General features: G+C 38.1%; 1 protein-coding gene across 3 annotated transcripts in view; it reads right to left on the bottom strand.

Annotated features, from left to right (window-relative positions):
* The window catches only part of LOC100395199 (KRAB domain-containing protein 5), a 90,217-nt gene that overhangs the window by 17,367 nt on the left and 52,828 nt on the right, over positions 1-20,022 (bottom strand). The window contains exon 5 of one of the 3 annotated variants that reach the window (XR_013524795.1): positions 18,079-18,178. The exons of the other annotated variants lie outside the window; for them this stretch is intronic. The gene's annotated coding sequence lies outside the window, so the exon portion shown is untranslated. The remainder of the gene's footprint in view (positions 1-18,078; positions 18,179-20,022) is intronic. 3 annotated transcript variants of the gene reach the window in all.

Genomic DNA, 20,022 nt, shown 5'->3' with positions numbered 1-20,022 from the left:
TCTAACTGGCATGAGATAGTATCTCAATAAGGTTTTGATTTGCATTTCTCTAATGACCAGAGATTATGAGCTTTTTTTCATGTCTGTTGGCTGCAGAAATGTCTTCTTTTGAGAAATGTCTGTCAATATCCTTCACTCACTTTTTGATGGTTTTTTTTTTTTCTTGTAAATTTGTTTAAGTTCTTTGTAGATTCTGGATAATAGCCCTTTGTCAGATGGGTAGATTGCAAAATTTTTTCCCATTTTATTGGTTGACAGTTCACTTTTGCTGTGCAGAAATTATTCAGTCTAATTAGATCCTACATGACTATTTTGGCTTTTGTTGCCGTTACTTTTGGTGTTTTGGTCATGAAGTCCTTGCCCATGCCTATGTCCTGAATGGCATTGCCTAGGCTTTCTTCTAGGTTTTTATGGTGTTAGATCTTAGGTTTAAATTCTTCTGGAGTTAATTTTTGTATACAGTGTAAGGAAGGGATCCATTTCTGTATATGGCCGCCAGTTTTCCCAACACCATTTATTACATAGGGAATCCTTTCCCCATTGCTTGTTTTTGTCAGGTTTGTCAAAGATCAGATGGTTGTAGATGTGTGGTGTTATTTCTGAGGCCTCTGTTTTGTTTCATTGGTCTATATCTCTGTTTTGGTACCAGTATCATGTTATTTTGATTATTGTAAACTTGTGGTATAGTTTGAAGCCAGGTAGGGTGATGCCTCCAGCTTTTTTGTGGGGGTGGAGGGGCTTGGTATTGTCTTGGCTATGCTGGCTCTTTTTTGGTTCCACATAAAGTTTAAGGTGGTTTTTTTTTTCCGATTCGGTGAAGAAAGTCAATGGTAGCTTGATGGGGATAGCACTGAATGTATATAAATTACTTTGGGCAGTATGGCCATTTTCACAATATTGATTCTTCCTAACCATGAGCATGGAATGTTTTTCCATCTGTTTGTGTACTCTCTTAATTTCTTGAGCAGTGGTTTGCAATTCTCCTTGAAGAGGTTCTTCACATCCCTTGTTAGTTGTATTCCTAGGCAGTTTGTTCTCTTTGTAGCAATTGTGAATGGGAGTTCACTCATTATTTAACTCTCTATTACTGGTGTATAGGAATGCCTGTGATTTTTGCACATTGATTTTGTATCCTGAGAGTTTGCTGAAGTTGCTTATCAGCTTAAGGAGACTTAGGGCTAAGACTATGGGGTTTTCTAAATACACAATCATGTGGTCTGCAAATAGAGACAATTTGACTTCCTCTTTTTCTAACTGAATACGCTTTATTTCTTTTCCCTGCCTGATTGCCCCAGAACTTCCAATACTATGTTGAATAGGAGTGGTTAGAAAGGGCATCCTTGTCTTCTGCCAGTTTTCAAGGGGAATGCTTCCATGTTTGCCCATTCAGTATGATATTGGCTGTGGGTTTGTCATAAATAGCTCTTATTATATTAATATACATTCCATTGATAGCTAGTTTATTGAGTTTTTAGCATAAAGCGCTGTTGAATTTTGTTGAAGGCTTTCTCTGCATCTATTGAGATAATCATGTGGTTTTTGCCTTTGGTTCTGTTTATGTGATGGATTATGTTTATAAATTTGCATATGTTGAACCAGCCTTGCATCCCAGAGATGACGCTGACTTGATCTCGATAGATAAACTTTGACATGCTGTTGGATTTGGTTTGCCAGTATTTTATTGAGGATTTTCGAATCAATGTTCATCATGGATATTGGCCTGAAATTTTTTTTTTTAGTTGTGTCCCTGCCAGACTTTGGCATCAGGATGATGTTGGTCTCATAAAAACAGTTAGGGAGGATTCCCTCTTTTTGCATTGTTTGAAATAGCTTCAGTAGGAATGGTACCAGCTCATCTTTGTACCTCTGGTTGAATTCGGCTGTGAACTCATCTGGTCCTGGACTCTTTTTTTGGTTGGTAGGCTATTAATTGCTGCCTCAATTTCAGACCTTGTTATTGGTCCATTCAGGGATTCAACTTCTTTCTGGTTTAGTCTTGGGAGGGTGTAAATGTCCAGGTATTTATCCATTTCTTCTAGATTTACTGGTTTACTTGTATAGAGGTGTTGGTAGTATTCTCTGATGGTAGTTTGTCTTTCTGTGGGATTGGTGGTGATAACCCTTTTATCATTTTTTTGCATCTATTTCATTCTTCTCTTTTCTTCTTTATTAGTCTGGCTAGTGGTCTATCTAATTTGCTGATCTTTTGGATTTTTTTAAAATTAAAGTTCCAGGATACACATGCAGCACGTGCCGGTTTGTTACATAGGTAAATGTGTGCAATGGTGGTTTGCTGCACCTCTCAACCCATCACCTAGGTATTAAGTAAGTCTCACATGCATTAGCTATTTATCCTGATGCTCTCCCTCCTCCAAACCTCTGGACAGGCTCCAGTGTGTGTTGTTTCCCTTCCTGTGTCCATGTGTTCTCACTATTCAGCTTCCACTTATAAGTGAGAACATGTGGTGCTTGGTTTTCTATTTCTGTTTTAGTTTGCTGGACATGGAGAGTGGCTTCCAGCTCCATCTATGTTCCTGCAAAGGATATAATCTCGTTCCTTTTTATGGCTGCATAGTATTCCATAGTGTATATGTACAACATTTTCTTTATCCAATCTATCATTCATGGGCATTTGGCTTTATTCCATGTCTTTGCAATTGGGGATAGTGCTGCAGTGAACATATACATGCATGTATCTTTTTTTTTTTTTAATATTTTATTGGATTTTAGGTTTTGGGGTACATGAGCGGAGCATGCAAGACAGTTGCGTAGGTACGCACATGGCAGTGTGCTTTGCTTTCCTTTTCCCCTTCACCCACGTTTGGCATTTCTCCCCAGGCTATCCCTCCCCACCTCCCCCCCCACTGGCCCTCCCCTTTTCCCCCCAATAGACCCCAGTGTTTAGTACTCCCCTTTCTGTGTCCATGTGTTCTCATTTTTCATCACCCGCCTATGAGTGAGAATATGCGGTGTTTCAATTTCTGTTCTTGTGTCAGTTTGCTGAGAATGATGTTCTCCAGATTCATCCATGTCCCTACAAACGACACAAACTCATCATTTCTGATTGCTGCATAATATTCCATGGTGTATATGTGCCACATTTTTCCAATCCAGTCTATCATCAATGGGCATTTGGGTTGATTCCAGGTCTTTGCTATTGTAAACAGTGCTGCAATGAACATTCGTGTACATGTGTCCTTATAGTAGAACGATTTATAGTCTTTTGGATATATACCCAGTAATAGGATTGCTGGGTCAAATGGAATTTCTATTTCTAAGGCCTTGAGGAATCGCCACACTGTCTTCCACAATGGTTGAACTAATTTACACTCCCACCAACAGTGTAAAAGTGTTCCTTTTTCTCCACATCCTCTCCAGCATCTGTTGTCTCCGATTTTTTAATGATCGCCATTCTAACTGGCGTGAGATGGTATCTCAATGTGGTTTTGATTTGCATCTCTCTGATGACCAGTGACGATGAGCATTTTTTCATATGATTGTTGGCCTCATATGTCTTCTTTCGTAAAGTGTCTGTTCATATCCTTTGCCCACTTTTGAATGGGCTTGTTTGTTTTTTTCCTGTAAATCCGTTTGAGTTCTTTGTAAATTCTGGATATCAGCCCTTTGTCAGATGGGTAAACTGCAAAATTTTTTCCCATTCTGTTGGTTGCCGATCCACTCTAGTGACTGTTTCTTTTGCCGTGCAGAAGCTGTGGAGTTTGATTAGGTCCAATTTGTCTATTTTGGCTTTTGTTGCCAATGCTTTTGGTGTTTTGTTCATAAAGTCCTTGCCTACTCCTATGTCCTGGATAGTTTTGCCTAGATTTCCTTCTAGGGTTTTTATCGTGCCAGGTCTTATGTTTAAGTCTTTAATCCATCTGGAGCCAATTTTAGTGTAAGGTGTCAGGAAGGGGTCCAGTTTCTGCTTTCTGCACATGGCTAGCCAGTTTTCCCAACACCATTTGTTAAACAGGGAATCCTTTCCCCATTGCTGGTTTTTGTCAGGTTTATCAAAGATTGTATAGTTGTAGATATGTTGTGTTGCCTCCGGTGCGTCTTTTTTGTTCCATTGGTCTATATCTCTGTTTTGGTACCAGTACCATGCTGTTTTGATTACTGTAGCCTTGTAGTATAGTTTGAAATCCGGTAGTGTGATGCCCCCCGCTGTGTTCTTTTTGCTTAGAATTGACTTGGCTATGCGGGCTCTCTTTTGGTTCCATATGAAGTTCATGGTGTTTTTTTCCAGTTCTGTGAAGAAAGTCAATGGTAGCTTGATGGGGATAGCGTTGATTCTGTAAATTACTTTGGGCAGTATAGCCATTTTCACGACATTAATTCTTCCTAACCATGAACATGGAATGTTTCTCCATCTGTTTGTGTCCTCTCTGATTTCGTTGAGGAGTGGTTTGTAGTTCTCCTTGAAGAGGTCCCTTACGTTTCTTGTGAGTTGTATTCCAAGGTATTTTATTCTTTTTGTAGCAATTGTGAATGGCAGTTCCTTCTTGATTTGGCTCTCTTTAAGTCTGTTATTGGTGTATAGAAATGCTTGTGATTTTTGCACATTGATTTTATATCCTGAGACTTTGCTGAAGTTGCTTATCAGTTTCAGGAGTTTTTGGATTGAGGCGATGGGGTCTTCTAGGTATACTATCATGTCGTCTGCAAATAGAGACAGTTTGGCTTCCACCTTTCCTATTTGAATACCCTTTATTTCTTTTTCTTGCCTGATTGCTTTGGCTAGGACTTCCAGTACTATATTGAATAGGAGTGGTGAAAGAGGGCATCCTTGTCTAGTGCCAGATTTCAAAGGGAATGCTTCCAGTTTTTGCCCATTCAGTATGATATTGGCTGTTGGTTTGTCATAAATAGCTTTTATTACTTTGAGATATGTTCCATCGATACCGAGTTTATTGAGGGTTTTTAGCATAAAGGGCTGTTGAATTTTGTCAAATGCCTTCTCTGCGTCAATTGAGATAATCATGTGGTTTTTGTTTTTGGTTCTGTTTATGTGGTGAATTACGTTCATAGACTTGCCTATGTTGAACCAGCCTTGCATCCCCGGGATGAATCCTACTTGATCATGATGGATAAGTTTTTTGATTTGCTGTTGCAATCGGCTTGCCAATATTTTATTGAAGATTTTTGCATCTATGTTCATCATGGATATTGGCCTGAAGTTTTCTTTTCTTGTTGGGGCATGTATCTTTATAATAGAATGATTTACACCCTTTGGGTACATACCCAGTAATCGCATTGCTAAGTGAAATGGTATTTCTGATTCTAGGTCTTTGAGGAATTATCACACTGTCTTCCATAATGATTGAGCTAATTTACATTCCCACTAACAGTGTAAAAGTGTTCCTATTTTTCCAAAGCCTTGCCAGCATCTGTTGTTTCTTGATTTTTTAATAATCACAATTCTAACTGGCATGAGATGGTATCTTATTGTGGTTTTGATTTGCATTTCACAAATGAACAGTGATGTTGAGCTTTTTAAAATGTTTGTTGGCTGCAAAAATGTCTTCCTTTGAGAAGTATCTGTTGATGTATTTTGCCCACTTTTTAATAGGATTGCTCTTTTCTTGTAAATTTAACTTCCTTGTAGATCCTGGCTATTAGACCTTTATCAGATGAATAGATTGCACAAAATTTTATCCCATTCTGTCGGCTGTCTGTTCACTCTGATGATAGTTTCTTTTGCTGTGGATAAGCTCTTTAGTTTAATTAGATACCATTCGTCAAGTTTTCTTTTGTTGCATTTGCTTTTGACATTTTCATCACGAAATGGTATGCCTATGTCCTGAATGGTATTGCCTAGATTTTCTTTTAGGTTTTTTATAATTCTGAGTTTTATATTTAAACCTTTAATCCATCTTGAGTTAATTTTTGTATAAGACGTAAGGAAGAGGTCCAGTTCAATTTTCTGCATATGGCTAGCCAGTTTTCCCAGCACTATTTATTAAGTGAGGAATCCTTTCCCTATTGCTTCTTTTTGTCGGGCTTGTTGAAGATCAGATGGTCATAGATGTGGAGTCAATTTCTGAGATCCCTCTTCTGTTCCATTGGTCTATATGTCTGTTTTAGGATCAATAACATGCTATTTTAATTGGTTGTGTTAACCTGTATAGTTTAAAATCTGGTAGCATGATGACTCAGCTTTGTTCTTTTTGCTTAGGATCATTTTGGTTATACAGGCTCTTTTTTGGTTCCATATGAATTTTAAAGTAGTTTTTTCTAATTCTGTGAAGAATGTCAATGGTGGTTTAATGAGAATAGCATTGAATCTATAAATTACTTTGGGCAGAATGGCCTTTTTATGATACTGATTCTTTCTGTCCATGAGCATGAAATTTTTTCCAGTTGCTTGTACCCTCTCTGATTTCTTTTAGCAGTGGTCTGTAGTTTTCCTTGAAGAGGCCCTTCACTTCCCTTGTTAGCTGTATTCCTAAGTATTTTATTCTCTTTGTAGCAATTGTGAATAGGAGTTCATGTATGATTTAGCTCTCTGCTTCTCTATTGTTGGTGTATATGAATGCTTGTAATTTTTGCACATTGATTTTGTATCCTGAGATTTTGCTGAAGTTGCTTATCAGCTTAAAAAGCGTTTGGGCTGACAAGATGTGGTTTTCTAGATATAGAATCATGTTATGAACAAAGAGACAGTTTGACTTTCTCTCTTTTTATCCAAATACGCTTTATTTCCTTATTTTGCCTGGTTGCACTGGTCAGAACTTTGAATACTAGGTTGAATAGGAGTGGTGAGAGAGGGAATCCTTGTCTTGCACTGGCTTCCACCTGTTGCCCATTATGATATTAGCCGTAGGTTTGTCATAAATGGCTCTTATTATTTTGACATATGTTTCATCAATACCTACTTTATTGAGAGTTTTTAACATGAAAGGATGTTAAATGTTATCAAAGGCATTTTCTACATCTATTGAGATAATCATGTGGTTTTTGTCTTTAGTTCTATTTATGTGATGAATTATGTTTATTGATTTGCATATGTTGAACAAGTCTTGCATTGATCAATCGTGGTAAATAAGCTTTTTGATGTGCTGCTGGATTTGGTTTGTATCCTGAGATTTTGTTGAGAATTTTTGCATTGATTTTCAGCAGGAATGTTAGCCTGAAGGGGTTTTTTTTGTTTTTTTTTTTTTTTTTTTTTTTGGTATTTTTGTTTGTTTATCATTGTATCTCTGCCAGATTTTGGTACCCAGATGATGTTGGCCTAATAAAATAAGATAGGAAGGAGACCATCCTTTTTAATTCTTTGGATTAGTTTCAGAAGAAATGGCACAAGCTCCTCTCTCTACCTCTGACAGAATTCAGCTGTAAATCCATCTGGTTCTGTTCTTTTTGTGGTTGGTATGCTGTTTATTACTGCCTCAGTTTCAGAACTTCTTATTTTTCCACTCAGGAATTCAACATCTACCAGGTTCAGTCTTGGGAGGGTATATGTGTCCAGGAATTTATCTATTTCTTCTAAATTTTCTACTTTATTTGCATAGATGTGTTTATAGTATTCTCTGATGGTTGTATTTCTGTGGGATCAGTGGTAATATCCCCTTTATCATTTTTTATTATATCTATTTGATGTTTCTTTTCTTCTTTATTAGTCTTGCTAGTGGTTTATCTATTTTACTGTTGTTGTTTTTCAAAAAAAAAAAAACAGCTCCTGGATTCATTGATTGTTTTAGAGTTTTTCATGTCTCTATCTCTTTATGTCCATTCTGATCTTGTTTCTTTCTTGTCTTCTGCTAGCTTTGGGTTTGTTTGCTCTTGTTTCTCTAGGTTTTTTTGCTGTGATGTTAAGGTGCCAATTTTAGATCTTTCTAGCTTCTTATGTGGGCATGTAGTGCTTTAAATTTCCCTCTAAATACTGTTTTAGCTGTATCCCAGAAGTTACATTGTCTCTTTGTTCTTATTGGTTTCAAAGACCTGGTTTATTTCTGCCTTCATTTCACTATTTACCCAGGTGTTGTTCAGGAGCAGGTTGTTCAATTTCCATATAGTTGTGTGGTTTTAAGTGAGTTTCTTAATCTTGAGTTCTAATTCCATTGTGCTGTGGTCTGACAGACTGCTTGTTGTGATTGCAGTTATTTTGCATTTGCTGAGGGGTGTTTTACTTCAATTATGTAATCAATTTTAGAGTAAGTGCCACTGAGAAGAATGTATATTCTATTGTTCTGGAGTGGAAAGTTCTGTAGATATCTATTAGGTCCACTTGATCCAAAGCTGAGTTCCAGTCCTGAATATTCTTGTTAATTTTCTGTCTTAATCTGTCTAATATTGACAGTGGGGTATTAAACTATCCAACTATTATTGTGTGGGAGTCCACATCTCTTTAATGTCTCTAAGAACTTGTTTCATTAATCTAGGTGCTCCTGTATTGGGTGCATATATATTTAGGATCTCTTGCTAAATTGATTTCTTTACCATTATGTAATGTCTTTCTTTGTCTACTTTGATCTTTGTTGGTTTATGGTCTGTTTTGTCAGACTGCAACCCCTGTTTTTTTCTGCTTTCCATTTTCTTGGTAAATCTTCCTCCATTCCTTTAACCCTATGTGTGTCTTCACAGGTGAGATGGGTCTCTTGAATACAGCACATCAATGGACCTTGATTGCCTCTATCCAGCTTGCCTTTGTATGTCTTTTAATTGGGGCATTTAGCCCATTTACACTTAAGGTTAATATTGTTATGTGTGAATTTGATCCTGTAAAATGATGTCAGCTGGTTATTTTGCAGACTTATTGATACAGTTGCTTCATAGTGTCATTTGTCTATAGACTTCAGTGTGTTTTTGCAGTGGCTAGTAATAATTTTTCCTTTCCATATTTAGGGCTTCCTTCAGGAGCTCTTGCAAGACAAGCCTAGTAGTGACAAATTCCCTCAGCATTTGCTTGTCTTAAAAAGACTTTATTTCTCCTTTGTTTATGAAGCTTAGTTTGGCTGGATATAAAATTCTGAATTGAAAATTCTTTAATAATGTTGAATATTGGGCCCCAATCTCTTATAGCTTGAGGTGTTTCTGCTGAGATGTTTGCTATTAGTCCAATGGGCTCCCCTTTGCAGGTGATCTGGCCTTTTTCTCTGGCTGTCCTTAACATTTTTTCCTTCATTTGACCTTGGAGAATATGATGAGTATGTGTCTTGGAATTGATTTTTCTCATGGAGTATCTTACTGGGGTTCTCTAGATTTTCCTGAATTTTAATATTGGTCTGTCTTGCTGAGTTGGGGAATTTCTCCTGAATGATATCTTAAGTTTTCCAACTTGGTTCCATTCTGTGTCCTCAAGTATCCCAATTAGTCATAGGTTTGGTGTTTTTAGATAATCCTATTATTCTTAGAGGTTTTGTTCATACTTTTTCATTCTTTTTTCTCTAACCTTATCTTATTTCAGCAAGATAGTTTCAAGCTCTGAAATTCTTCCCTCTGCCAGGTCTATTTGGTTAGTGATACTTGTGGTTGCATTGTGACATTCTCATGTTGTTTTCCAGTTCCATCAGGTCTTTTAGGTTCCTCTCTAAACTGATTGCTCTAGTTAACAGTTACTGTTTTATCATGGTTCTCAGCTTGTTTGCTTTGGGTTAGAACATGCTCCTTTATCGCAGTGAAGTTAACTATTACCCACCTTCTGAAGCCTACTTCTGTCATTTCATCCATCTCAGCCTCCTCCCTCTTGCTGCAGAGGTGTTGTGATCATTTGGAGAGGAGCCCTCTGGCTATTTTAGTTTTTACAGCTTTTTTGTTAATTCTTTCTCATCTTCATGAGTTTACCTACCTTCAGTCTTTGAGGGTGCTGACCTTTGGATAGGGTTTTTGTGGTGACATGTTTGCTGATGCTATTGTTGTTGCTTTCTGTTTGTTTCCCTTTTAACAATCAGGGCCTTCTTCCATAGGGCTGCTGAGGGTTCACTCCAGATACTATTTGTCTGGATTCCTCCCACACCTGGTAGCATCACCAGTGGAGGCTGCAGAACAGCAAAGATAGCTGCCTGCTCCTTCCTCTGGGATCTCTGCTCCAGAGAAGCACTGACCTGGTGCCAGCAGGAACTCTCCTGTATAAGATGTCTGGTGATTCCTGCTGGGGGATCTCACTCAGTCAGGAAGCATGGAATCCAGGACTCACTTAACAAATCATTCTGGCTGCCCCTTGGCAGAGGGGATGAGCTGCACTGGCGGAATCCCACTCATGTGGACTACCTGAATTCTTCACAGCAAGCAGGGGGAAAGATTGCTGATCCACAGAGACTGGGGCTGCGCCTCCCCCAGGAAGTTCAGTGCCAGCGGGATCAGAGTTCTCTCCCTAAACCCCTGGCTGGAATTGCTAAAATTCCTTTAGAGATACCCCACCTATTACCTGCAAGGAGGGTTGGGTCAAGGTCAAGCCTAAAAAAGTGGTCTGGCCAGTCTACCACAGCTGCTGTGCTGTACTGTGTGGAATTCCTTCTGGGTCCAAATGTCCAGTTTCCCTGGCACCAGCAGGTGAAAAATGGCAGACCAGAACTGCAGTGATGACTGCCACCCCTCCCCCTGAGAGTTGTCATCTTAGGCATCAGGCAGCTGTAGTGATAATGGCCACCCCTCTCCATGGGAACTTGGTAGTCTTAGGCAGTCTCCAGCCAAGTGGCTCCTGAAAAATCTGTATAGCTCTGTGCTTGGGACCCAAGGCCCTGGTGGTGTGGGCTCATGAGGGGGATCTCTTGATCTGTAGGTTGTACAAATCCATGGAAATAGCAATGGTTTCTCAGGCAGGGAAGCAAAATAACTCACTGCCTCCCTTGGATGGGGTTGGGTGCTCCCCTTGTCCTGTGTGGTTCCCAGGTGGGGCACTGCATCACCTACTTTTCCTCACTCCCTGTGGGTAATGCCCCTACCCAGTCAGTACCATTGACAGACCTGGATACCTCAGTTGCTGGTGCAGGATTCACTTGCTATTTTTATTCTTATCAGCAGGCACCTTCAACTGCAGCTGCTTCTAGTTGGCTATCTTGGCACCTCCCTCCCACGGATAAATTTAACAAAAGAAGTAAAAGAACTTTACAGTGGAAGGTTTCCTTATGCTAAAATAAATCAAAGCACTGAATAAATGGAAAAACCTCCCATATTAAATAATATTGTAAAGAATATAATACCCCACAACTTGACCTACAAATTAAATGGAGTCCCTTCAAATTTCAAGTAGTTTCTGTAGTTTTTATAGAAATTGACAAGCTTTCTCAAAATCCACATATATATGCAAAGTAAACCAAAAACACGAACACAATCCTTAAAAGATATAATGAAATTCAGCAAGGCCGGTTGCTCATGCCTGTAATCCCAGCACTCTGGGGGGCAGAGGCGGGCGAATCATCTGAGGTCAGGAATTCAAGACCAGCCTGCCCAACATGGTGAAACTCCATCTCTACTAAAAATCCAAAAATTAGCCAGGCATGGTCGTGCATGCCTGTAATCCCAGCTACTCAGGAGGCTCAGGCAGGAGAATTGCTTGAACCTGAGAAGCGGAGGTTGCAATGAGCCAAGATCACGCCACTGCACTCCAGCCTGGGCTACAAGAGTAAAACTCCAACTCAAAAAAAAAAGGAGTAACAAAATTCTGTAACTTAAACTTAATAAAACTAATTCTTATTTACTACAAAATAACAATAATCAAGCCTGTGGTGGTCATATAGAACAATGAAATAGAAAGTTTCATTAATAAACATGTATTTATGGTAAAATGATTTTAACAAGGGGCCAAGAAGTTTCTGAGTAAAGTCTTTTCAACAAATGATACTGGAAAATTGGATACTGGCCTGCAAAATAATGACACTGGACTCCTAACTCAAATCACATATGAAAAACCAACCAAACAATGAACAAAAGTTAAAAAGATCATACGCTTAAATGTAAGTGCTGAAACTAAAAAATTCTTAGGAGGAATATTAAATTTTTGTAACCTTGCATTAGGTAACAATATTTTAGATTTCACACCAAAGAATAATCAAAAAGAGAAAACTATACTTCACCAAAGTTAAAATGTTTTCCTCTTTAAACACCATGAAAATATAAAAATGGAAGTCACTGAATGAGAGAAATCTGAGATGACCACAGAACTGAATCACAATCTTCACCAGCACAGAAAGGATGCACCACTGTGGGAAACAGCCTCACTTATGAAATATCATGAAGACAAGTGAGGGCAGTTTCTGACCTGGCAGGGTTATGACAATGTTTTTTTTTTATTTTTTATTGCATTTTAGCTTTTGGGGTACATGTGAAGAACATGCAAGATAATACGTTTTATAAGACCAAAAGTTATAGACAAATGTTAGAAGAGCCTGAACCCCTCCTTTTCCCCTAGAAACAATCCAATTTAGAGTAACGGTGGGAGGTCTGGAAGAGCAGTGGAGCTGACTGCTACATAGAATACTTGGGGCAAGTTAAAACAATAAACACAGTGACAATATGCAAAGATACTCATGGCCTATTGTAAAGTAAAAACAATGAAAAAGTGTTTTCTCTGATATTTTTATAAGTATGTGGACAGAGACTTTGCAACTAGCCAAGTTAGGTGCACTGGGGACTAATGGAGGCCAGATTCCTTTGGAAATGGGATTATCGGCCACTAAATTGGCAAAAATATAGGACAGAGCCCAGGGGAGTCTCACATTGTTGTCTGTGTTGACCCTTCTGTGCTCATTCTCATGCTTGCCCAGCAGTGACCCAAAGAGATAAGAGTTAGACCTATCAAACAGCTCTTCACTGATCTCCTGCATGGAATTCTGCAAATAGAGTACCCAGCAAATTGATTGAGAGGTTTTAGTGGACTGCTTGGCTGTTCCCACAAGAAAATACTCTGATTAAAATTATACATTCTAGATCAGAAATAGAGGAGCATCTCCATGAACTTCCAGCCAGGGCAAAAACCACATGACAGCTTGAGGTTTCAGAATCAAATCTGAGTAAACAAGCTTAATCCCCAACACTCATCTTCCTATCCTGCCAGTCATGACCTGGGGTATGAATGCAGTAGAGTTCCAGCACCTAACAACCTGCTCCTTCCCAGGAAAAGCCTCACCTCACCTTCTGTTCCTCACCCCTACACATATATATGGTGATGAGGAGAGGGGATGAGGTTGTCCAGATGGAACCTTGAGGACTGGCATGGAAAGGACTACCCTGTGGTTACTTTGGGATACCTCTTGCCAAATGGCCTGAAGCATGGAGGTTGAGAGATTGAGAGCTGAGCCAAATTCTGCATCTTTAGAAAAGCCTCTCACTGTAGCAAGAGCTTTGAAAAGTTGGGATACAGCAGAACATCTTGCTCTCTTGACAGTCTCTGGCTAACTAAGCTTGATAGGAGACTGTCTTCAGAAATCTGAGTGCCTGGTTACCAATGTTCTAAGTTCTGTTGGGGGTCTTACACCAGGGAAGTGAGGCCACTTCTTCAAGTTTTCATCATTCTCTTACTAAGACCTACCCAAAGGCTTCTCTGGGATGCTGACTACTCATCTTCCTTCCCCATGTTATTTTATTACCTGCACACAATTATGCAAACACAGACCCCTCTCCTCCAGCCTCTGAGAAGACTCAGTGAAACCTGGACTACAGGTTGAGGAGAGCTAGGTCAGAACCTCCTTTTAATAAATTTACCTGTTATGTCATCCTAGATATGTCTTTGTGCTTCTCAGAGGATCCACACTCTCCCTACCTGCACAACAGAGATCATGCTAGTTACCCAGTTCTAAGAGAACTCATTAGGAGTTACCTAATTCTAAGGGAATTCATCAGGGGCATGTGAATTAATACAAGGGGTCATGAGTTGGTATCACACGTAGCTAATGTATAAATACAGAGATGGAAAAATTACATGTGGTGGGACAATTCAAACATGCCTGGGTTTTATCAGTTGCATGTTGGGAAAGTTGCTTCCCCTTCTAGTCTCATTTCTCAAGATCCAGCATAAGGGAGTTGAAATTAAATAAAATTTTGATATTGTCTTTCTGAGGCAATAAACCATCCAAGGTCTTCTCATTCTATTTAGAATCAGGTCCATTTGTCTCCCCTTGGCCTCTGTGTTGAGCAGCCTATATGATGGTTCACAAAGATCCCCATTTCCCAGTATACACACCCTTGTGTAACCAGTAAGTGGTTAGTGACTCACCTCTAAGCAAAAGAATACAACTGAAGATATGGAATGTCCCTTCCAAGATTTAATTACTAAAATATTGTCATTTACCTCTTACTTTCTCTCTCTGGTGACCTTAATTCCTTCCTTCTTTTTCCCACCCCTTGTAGCATATACTTTGCTATGTAGACGGAAGCGCCAGTGATTTGAGCTTCTCTACTTACAGGCCTGTGTGACAAAGAATGGAGGGAATATCCTGAACAACAAAGGAACCTAGGCCTGATTCCAAACTGAATGATGCCACAACTAATCAGTTTGAGCTCTGGAAGCCTATCCTTACCCAGTTAAGCCATAGTTGAGACCACAGCTCATGAGAAACTTTGAGGCACAAACCTAAACTAGTTTTTCTAGGCAGTTGGCATAAAAGACTCAGGAAGTATAATGTAGGTGAATAAAGTTTGGGGACGATCAGTGAATGACCCAAAGCTTCATCTGTTGTAGGATTGAGAATATGACTAAAACTTCATTGAGTCTAACAAGCTATTCCATCTAAAGGAAAACAGTGAAGCATGCCATTTGACATTAAATTTTATCAATATGACACATTAACCTACCTCGTCTTTTTAATAAACTTTTAGAGGGATAGAAAAATAAATGTGAAAGGCAGCAAATCACACTGCCATGTGTGTGCCTATGCAACTATCTTGCATGCTCTTCACATGTACCCCAAAACCTAAAATGCAATAAAAAAATAAACTTAATAAATAAATAAAATAAAAATAGGCTAGGTGCAGTGGCTCATGCCTGTGATCCCAACACTTTGGGAAGATGAGGTAGGCAGATCGCTTGAGGTCAGTAACTTGAGACCAGCCTCACCACCATAGTGGAACCCTGTCTTTACTAAAAATACAAAAATTAACTCTGCATGATTGCATGCTCCTGTAATCCCAGCTACTTGGGAGGCTGAGACAGGAGAATCACTTGAGTCCCAGGAAGCAGAGGTTTCAGTGAGCCAAGATTATGCCACTGCACTCCACCCTGGATGACATAGTGAAACTCCATCTCAAAAAAAAATTACTTAGGGCCAGCGGGTGTGGGGGGAGCTGGGGAGGGATAGCCTGGGGAGAAATGCCAAATGTGGGTGAAGGGGAGAAAGGAAGCAAAACACACTGCCATGTGTGTACCTATGCAACTGTCTTGCATGTTCTGCACATGTACCCCAAAACCTAAAATGCAACAAAAAATTAAAAAAAATAAAGATCTGTTGACAAAAAAAAAAGAAAAAGAAATGTGAATAACATACACAAAATAGTTTAGTAAATGAAGAATAGTATGAACAAATAGAAATGTGATGAAGCAGAGTGATTAGTACTTAGAAGCCCCTACAATGTGTTAGGAATTATTCTAAGCCATTTACACATGGACTTAATTCTGGAAATGTGTATAATACAGAAATTCATGAAAAATAACAAACTGACCCATTGACAATCATGTAACATTAAGATCATGATAAAAATGAAATGTTTTAGTATACAGTAACTAAATGAACATAAACATGCTAAATAACTTTATTAAAGTTTGATGGGTACATCTGTCACAGTAAAGAGAAGATATACATTATATTCCAATACCAGAAGTAAGAAAAAAATAAATGGTGAAGTGTAGGTCTAATAATGTTACAAATGTTATAGCAGAATGTCATGAATTTCTGATAGCAGAAATTCAAGAGGTCACTATTTTCTAAGCAACTAGAATGACACTAGAAATCATAAATTATAACCAACAAGTACTACCTACCCACACATGTTTTTCTTGTCTCTTTTAATTTATAGAATAAGTGTAAAATCCAAATAGATTCTTTGGTAAATTCAGAAACATGCTAAAAAGGAAGCAGAGTGATTAAAGCCAAAAGACCTGAATTCAGGTAAATCATTTTATCAACATTAACTTAATGTTATCGAAAAACAGTAATTCTGGCTGTATCTAGATCAGTTCTGTTCAGTGGCATGAAGGATATAGTTTCGGAAGTGTGCAAAAAACAAATTTTTAAGTATCAAAAAAAACTAGTTTAGAATTCCTATTACCACATGGCGTATTTGAGAGGAATGTTCTGAATGAAGATATGAGATCTCATAAGATGCTGCTGTATGTGGCAGAATGTCTACTGAAATATTTTACTCGTGTACACTGTGGATACTTGTGCTTTTAGGAAAAATCCTATATATTATTAAATATTTTAATACAGACAACTAAAAAATCCTCAAAAAGTAACAAGAACCTTTAAGTTGCTGAATGGAGTTAAAGGAAAGTATAAGAACTTGACAGGAGCAGAAGTAAATAAAGAGAATGACCCAGAGTCAAACTAAGAAAAAAATGCTCCCTTCAGATACTGGCTGATCACAAGGATGTCAAATCTGTGTGTGTTCATCTTGTTCCCAGGGAAAATAGAAGAAATACTGGAAATCATATGACTACAGACACCTCAGATATAGTATCTCTCAAAAGTGAGAACCAAAGGAAAAACCGAGTGACATAATAAAGAAGAAATGTCAGAAGAAAAAATATGCAACAGCTTTGCACATTGGAATATTTAAAATGTTTAAATGAAAACAATGAAAAGTAGAAAATCAGCATTTATTTTTGTGGAAAGAACATGAAACTAAAGTTTAAAAGCCACATTTGTACAACAGCCCAATGAATATAAATAATATATAACTGAGTTACTAGACAATGTACAGGTTCACCACTAAATTAAACAGAGATGATAAGAGGACTAGTGAACTAGAATAATGAGCAGAATAAATATATCCAAACACAGTAGAAATAAAATTTCATAAAATAAGTTAATTTTAATTAAAGACTAGAATGAGGAGCAAAACATGCCTAATTGTTGCACTAGAACAATAAGTATGAATTGGCCACAGCAAATAAAGCCTGTGAGATCCAAGGATTGGATAAACAGAATCTTTCTCTCCATGGTAGTAGCTAAAATCACACATTTCAAAGGGCATGGATAAAGAGAGGAATGAATTGTTCCCATTCCTGCAATCAGTAACATTATGTCTTTTCTTGCACAACTGTTCCAAGTCAAGTAACTAATCTATTAAGAGGCTTGGATGGGACTCAGGGTCAACTCTGCCTGACTCCAAACCCATGAACAACAAGAGCCCTTGAGGTTCTGGAGAGTGCCACTTCTGTGACAGAAGAAGGATTCCTAACACATTCTCATCCATCTATTGCTCTTCACTATTGGGAATAATCTCCTTTGGACAATGCTTCTGAAGCAACTTGGAAGGTCTTCAAATAATCTGAGAAAGTGTCTGAGAACTGTGCTTCAGACAAAAAGGCCCAACATTATTCATTTCTTATCAACAGAGAAATTGGAAAACACGTAAGAACTCCACATCTTTGCAAATTCTCACATTTGCAAATTCTTTTCATTTTAGTATGTTCAAGTTATTTATGCTTTCAACAAATACTAAATCAAATTAGTTAGCCTGAAATAGCCTCTTACTCTAAGAGCAAGTAATATAAAAAATAGATCGATAGACATTTCCTACTGCTGCAATTTCCAAGACTCCAAATGCAGGAGTGGTCATAGGGCAAATACCTGCAGCACACATAGAAATCACACACAACTAATGCATCCCTTGCCCTGAAACAGTGGGTCTCACCCCTAACTCCACATTAGAGCCACATGTGGGGGTTTTAAATTCCTAAAATCTAAATTACAACAGACAAATAAAATCAAAATCCCTGGGGTAGGGCCGACATCTGTATTATTTATAGTTCTCCAGGGGATTACACAGTGTAGCCAAGCCCCCAAAGTACTGCTTTAAGCCAAATGTTTTTGGTGTACTAGTTGCAAATAGTCTCTTGAATGAATATAAAATGTTTACCCCTGAGTTGCAGCCTTTCAGTCATACCTTTATTAAATCTACTCATCTTGCACAGGAACTGACCTTTGCTACTCCTTTTGTTGCTGATCAACATGCTCCACATGTACCGAGTGCAGACTGTGCCCAGGGTCCTGTGCTAGGTGTCCTGGCCTTCAGAGCATCACTGTGGGGAAAAGACTTTGCTGGGAAAAGTTTCATCTCAAAAAATCAAAACCATGCCACTTACCAAATTAAGGCAAAAATGGAAAGACCCAAGAGGTGTCCAAAAGATCAGGACATTAATAGATACTTTAGAATATTCAAACCCATCTGATAATGCCATAAGAGATTGTGTTCCACTTCATGACAAAAGAAAACACTGACAATATTCTGAGATAGTGAGTTAGGATTATTGTGCAAATATGTGATATTTAACTTTTTTATTGCTATACAACATGCATACAGAAACATGCATGTGAAACTTTATGGATTATAACAGAGACTTTACATTACTGAGGAGTGGAACCAGCTTTACTCCTGCCCAGAAAATAACTTTCTCTCTCCCTCCCTGTCCAAAGGTAAACAAGATCCTGAGAAAACACTGCAAATGAATATTGTACATTTATACAAATGCTATTAACACATAAAAATAAAATGGGATATAGATCTGTCACCCAACTTCAGCTACTAAACATATACCACTTCTGCTTCATCTATACTTCAACCCTTTCCCTACCCCCACCTGCTTTTTCTGAAGATGTACATACATTGCAAGGCATAAATCTTAAATGGAATTTTAGACAAATAGACCCATATAAACTTCACCCCTTTTCAAAGCAATACTTTTATCATCCTCAGAAAATATACTTGTCTTTTGTCCCAGGTAATTTTTTTTCTCAAGCAGAGATTATCTCTGTGTTGATTTCTTTCATCATAGGATTATTTTGCCTGAAATAATAAAATATACAAATGTATAAAGTACAATTTTACATTCAACTTTTCTCTCATTGAGCAGTTTTATGAATTTTATCCAGGATGTGTGCTTGTTTTTTTGTATTCCTGAGCTATATTTTGTTCTAAATGCTATACAATTAGTTCATTTTCTTACTGATGGACATTTCGGTTGTTTCTTGTTTGGGCTATTATAACTAAAAGATATATATTCTTGTGCAAATATATATTTTATATTTGATTCCTTTCTTAGCATTTATGTTATACTTCTTTGCATCTTTTAGTGGTTGCTGCAGGGAATAAAATATGAATCTTTAACCTACCAACCAAATCTACCTTTAGAGTTAATACTATACTGTCTTAAATATACAACATGAAAACTTTGCTACAGAACAGTTCCATTTATCTTCCTATTCCATGTGTTACAAATTTTACAACTACAAATTATAAATCCTACAATACAATAATTTGTTTCAAATAGTCACAAGTCTAAGAAATTAAGAAAAAAGGTATTAATATTAGACAGTAGATACTTAAAATACACAAATACACTTTTCTTTTTTTTTTTTATGCAGAGTTCTGCTCTTGTCACCTGAGCTGGAGTGTAATGGCATGATCTCAGCTCACGGCAACCTTCACCTCACAGGTTCAAGCGATTCTCCTGCCTCAGCCTCCCAACTAGCTGGGATTACAGGCACCTGCTGCCATACCTAGCTAATTTTTGTATTTTTAGTAGAGATGGGGTTTCACCATGTTGGCCAGGCTGGTCTCAAACTCCCGACCTCAGGTGACTCACCTGCCTCAGCCTCCCAAAGTGCTGGGATTACAGGCATGCCCCATCACAACTGGCCCAAAACACTCTTTAGTGTTTAAGTTTTTCCTGAAATGTTTGAATTCCTCAGGGAATCTTGCCTACAGTAATTATTACTGTGATGTTCTAGTGTTGATTTATTTTGCATTATGCGACTACATTGATTTGTAGTTTGAATACTGTAAGATTTTCTTCCTCCTTTCCTTATGTATTTAATCTCTTTTATGTCAGTAGAGATGTGTGAATATTACTTTATTCTCTGGGCC

This window comes from Callithrix jacchus, chromosome 12 (assembly GCF_049354715.1).
Source record: "Callithrix jacchus isolate 240 chromosome 12, calJac240_pri, whole genome shotgun sequence".
NCBI classification, from domain to species: Eukaryota; Metazoa; Chordata; class Mammalia; order Primates; family Cebidae; genus Callithrix; species Callithrix jacchus.
The sequence above is the reverse complement of the archived record's forward strand: the minus strand, read 5'-3'. Positions and strand labels throughout refer to the sequence as shown.